The sequence below is a fragment of the Oryctolagus cuniculus genome, chromosome 5 (genome assembly GCF_051225735.1).
Source record: "Oryctolagus cuniculus isolate XC-2025 breed Fujian yellow rabbit chromosome 5, ASM5122573v1, whole genome shotgun sequence".
Taxonomy (NCBI): domain Eukaryota; kingdom Metazoa; phylum Chordata; class Mammalia; order Lagomorpha; family Leporidae; genus Oryctolagus; species Oryctolagus cuniculus.
In genome coordinates, this window is record NC_142871.1 from 162,076,346 (window position 1) to 162,081,421 (window position 5,076).

Below are 5,076 nucleotides of genomic sequence, written 5' to 3' on the forward strand. Positions count from 1 at the left end.
TGTCAGCAGAGGGGAGGGTATATTCATATTGGCTGGTGTGCTCTCTGATCCATCTCCTTGCTGCCAAGGTGATCAATGCCCAGGGCGAGCCCAGAGTGTCTATCCACCCCGCCCACACATTCACTAGGACCACACAAAGGATCTGTGTGGTCTTCAGTGTGAGCACTGGACCTTTGGCAATGATCCACCCTAGGCACTCTGGGAATTCTGAGCCAGATTCAGTGATGGCCCAGGGACCCAGCTATACCCCAAGTCCTATTTTGCAGTCAAAGAATTCCCACAGTCACAGCAACAGGGCTCCCACATGTCACAGTGAGCAGGAGGTTCATTCTCAACCCCACGAGGCTGCCCCATCCATGGAGACAGCCAAGGCATTCCCAAATCCAGCTGCCTGTCGGTGTTCTGCTTTGGCAGTTTGAGTACACGTGCCAGTGATATAGAGGGGAGGGGAGCACTTCACAGACTAAGTGGGTGCCCTGCCTCCTGCCAGCCCTTCAGACCAGACTCAAGGCTGTGAATTCATCCCTGAGAGAAGATCCCTTAGTTTCATGAATGCAAGCCATGGCAGCCTGTACTCACCTTTAAGATGGTACTTCTTCCCTGCTATTTGCTGGGAGCCCTTGTTGGAGGGATAAGAAGGAGGCAATGTGCTGTTGCTTCACAGGTTTAAATGGGTATCCTGCCCTCTGCTAGTGCTCCAGACCAGCCTCCAAACCCATGTGGTCCACAGGTTTCTCCTTCAGGCAATATCACCTGAGTCTCCTCTCATTTCTCTTTAAGAAGATGGCAGTGCCTCCTGATACTGATCCTAGTACTAGTAAGAGCAGAATGGAGGAACATTGCCCAACTTTACACTGCCATGTATGAGGCTCTGTGGTAGTGGGGAAGGAGAAGGAAGCAGGTCGGCTTTACTGCTCCACGCATGGCAGTTGCTTAGAACACGGGCAGCTCCCCAGGCTGAAGTAAGGGTCAGTGTGTGACTGGAATTCCCTCTTAGCCAGAACTGGGATGGGTGGACATGTAGCTATTTTTTCTCACCTTGTCCCGGTAAGATGGCAGCTCACTGCTGGCTGCTGGCTGCACCAAGCAGCTGGCTGCTGAGTCTCTGTCTTCTCTTCTCTTCCCATGCAGTCGTTTTTTTTGTTCGTTTGTTTGTTTGTTTGTTTGTTTTCAGTTCTTCGCCAAACACTTCCTTCAGTCAGGGCCCTGGGAATGCGGTCCTTCCTTCCTTTGTTCTTTCCACACCCCAGAGTAGCTGAAGATAGTGTGGCTACACCCTATTCAGCCATCTTGGATCTCTGTATGGAAAACCTTTTTATGATATTTTATGTCTTCATTGCTCAAAATAATAACCTGTTTTAAATGTTGAAATTTATAATTTTTATAACAATGTCCATATGTTCTATTATTTTCTTGGGATGGCATCTAGGGCCCTGTTTTTCAGTTTTAATATAGACTAATCCAAAGCAAATGGTCACAAATTTTAATCAATGTTAGATAATATATTTTAAGCAGTTGTAGAATGAACAATATTTTTAATTTGTGAAAGCAAAAAATGATAGTGTGACCAGACATACAGTTGTGGAGAGAAGATTTTTTTGTTGAGTATCCATGGATGGTTTGCCATTATCTTCAGTATTTCAATTTACAGGCATGTCTGAATTTAGCTTGGTTTTGTCCCCTTTTAACAGTATCTCTTTTGATTCTGTTCTGCCCAATGCTTGAAATATTTATTTCTAATTCCTTCATGCATATTCAGTCATCATATTGGCCACCTTGAATAAACACATTTTTTATTTATCAATGATCAATTATACCTTAATAAAGCCAGAGGAAAAGTTTTTGATGTCTCTGTTTTTATCTGCAATCTCCTTTATCAATTTTAAATTAAACACACAGGGCTTTTTGATCTGCATGTTTGGATTACTTTTCTGCTAATGAAATTGAAAACAATGATTTGGATGTTTGCTTGCTTTTAATATTAAGAATACCTATTTTTCTCAAACATTCATTCCCTAGCCTTCATATGTGTCACCTTCTTTAGAAATATTTATTTTGGTTGTTCACTTGCCTTACGGAAGTTCCTCTCTGATCTTTGTTCAGCTCAATGGTGCTATTTTCCCATGGACAGCTCTGCTTGTCACTGTACCAGCATGAATTTTAATGTTTCTACCATATCAGTCACAGTACAGAATTTCATCTCTGCCTCACCCATCTCCCACCTGTACTGTGTGACTTTTATGTAGCCATTCTCTGCTTCTGATTTTCTCTGACCATTCCAGAGTAACTCGATCTTCATGCAACTTCTTAGTGAGGCCTCAATAGTTTTCTTTTTTTTTTGGGGGGGGGGGGTTCTTCACATGCATCATTTTCCCTCTCATTTTTCAGAATAACGCTTTATTTATGGTATGGGATAACTCTTCATGCTCCCTTTGCAAGTTTTGTTGTCTTTTTGTTGACTTACCCAGGAATCAGGAGACACCTCTGTAGACATATTCAATGTTTACCAAGAAACAAGAAAATTTCGCATATCGCGGCAATGTCCACATGCCCAGGGACTGGTTGTATCCCCTTCTTGGGTCAATCAGATCCGGTTTCCAGTGCATGTTTTTTCCAGTGTGGTCTTTCTAGAGTTCTCATTCATTGCCTGATTCTTGGCTGTACAGATGAATATAGGGCGTGGAAAACTCCAATTATCTGTCCAGAGTGTCACCCTTGCATTCTACCCCATATGCTCTTGTGGAAATTATTCCATCCAGGAGACAATACACTGCTGCTGATTCTCCAAGCCCCAGGGTATTTCTGCCTGGTTATTTTGTAGGGCTCAGAAATTCTGACTAGAGAAGACACAAGACAGCTAGCCAAAATCATACCGAAAGAGCAGACACTGCATCTAAGCAGATCTCCCAAGCTTGAAGGAAGTAATTCTTACTAAGTCTAGTTCCAAACTTCTTGTGATTATTAGAATATCTCTCAATATTTTGGAAATGAATTAATACTAGCATTATTTGTTTATTCATTCAAGTTTTTGCTTTATTTTTTCCTGTAGTTAATTTTGATCTTTCAATAATATCATGGATGTTATAAAGGTTTATACCAAGGGCTACTAACTATATGCTTGTTTTAAATATGAAAATTTTTTAAATATATAATTGTAAATTTATTTACACAAACAGAGTTACTTCTTACTCCTTCTGATTGGAAATTGCCCTGTTAATTTTAAGTTATCATATTACACTAGTTATAAGTTGTGTGAGCAAAGATCATGAAAGAGACAGGTCATCCAACACTGGAAGGCAGCTCATAGTTAAGATCATTCAAAACCACAAAGCTAGTGGTTTTTTATTAAAGTAATAGAACTATTCTCCCCTACATTGTTATCCTTTTATGCTTTGGGAGAGATCTTTTTTCCATCACTTTTCATCATGTTAGTAACCATGTTAACATTATGCTAGCTCTGAAGGAAGCGTAAGAATCAAAGATAATATGGTAAACCCTACCCAATCATACACGCTCATACAACACACACAACTACATATGAGCACACTTATGCACACATAAACACTGTTAGTTGGGAGAACAAGTGCTAGAGTTAATCACAGACTCATCAAACAAGGGCAAGGTTATTAATACATTCAATCCATTGCAAAATCCAATCCCATTAGGATGCCCCAAGAAAATAAATGAAAGAATACCTTCGGGGAAAATCATAAGTTGCATCAGACCCTGCATCATAAGTTGGGGAAAATCATAAGTTTTGCCACAGAGAAGCTTGACAACATTATGAGTCACATCAGGAAAGTGTGCCATTATGATTAAGTACTTTTAGAATATTAAAATAAAACATGCCCACATTAAAATAAATTTAACAAGAACATTTATCTTCAAATTTTGTGAGAAAGCACAAAAATAAAAATATAACACCATAAATATCTTTTTTTCCATGCAAGTTTGCATCTTTATTCTTGAATCTCATTTAGAAAACAATACAACAGGCCACCATGGGAATAAAAGATCATTTTCCATTAGACTAAAATTAATGTAATTGAAAGCATGATAGTAGCATGGTGCCAGAGTTTATTGGCAGGAGAGTGTATCAAAATAATCCAGAGTATTTCATTTCAAAAGGTTTTTTTTTTTTTCATTTTCAAATGTTATTACTAAATCCCATGTCATCAAGTAATGTGTATAATATAACTCATTTTAGTGATCAGTTAAGGGACGCCAGTCTCTCATGTAATGCTGACATCTCAGATTTACAAATCCTACTGATGTTTCAATTTCATTTATTTTTTATTCAAATTCCAGGGCTAAAGGTCAGAGAGTGGTTGGAATCATATAGACAAAAATGAAAGAAATATCAAAAGAGATGCAAATTTTTTAAAAAGAGAGTAGTTTTATTTTGAGGTTTTCAATAGGTTTTACACAAACAGCATAAGAGATAAAATAACTATCTACCCAGTTCTAGATGGGATGCCTAGTACACTTCATTGTAAGCCAACACCATGGCTCTTTGAAGGGCACGTGTATTCAATGCAATGCCTAGCACATCTCAAGTACTGAAAACTGTTATTCAACCAATATTTATTGATCAATTACTTTTCTTTCAGAAGTTTCTACTCTATAGGAAAATTTAATTCATTATCCAAAAAGACTTTTATTGGAGTTCTTTCTATAAAACTTGCTTCCTTTTGGCCATTGTTTCCTAACCTTTCAAATGAGACAAACCAGACTGAGTAACATCGTAGATACTTCTAATTTGTATTAGTGTCCTATTGTCTACATTAATAAAGGCATATTATCTGCTGGTAGCCTGGCATTTTTGCTATAGAAAGCCATGGCAATCCCATTTAAAGTCTTTTAACCTATTCACTTCATGGTGGTAGCAGCAGCAAAGCCTCCTGGGCTTTGTAACATAATAGTGGCCCTTTATCACACTGAATGGTTTATTAGAACCTGCTTGTACTGATGATTTAGCTTCACCATGGTGAGGCCACCACTCCAGGGCTTTCCATTCTGTTTGGGGACTCTTCTGTCATTTTAATGTTCAGGCATTTGTTTGTTTTCTTGTGAAAT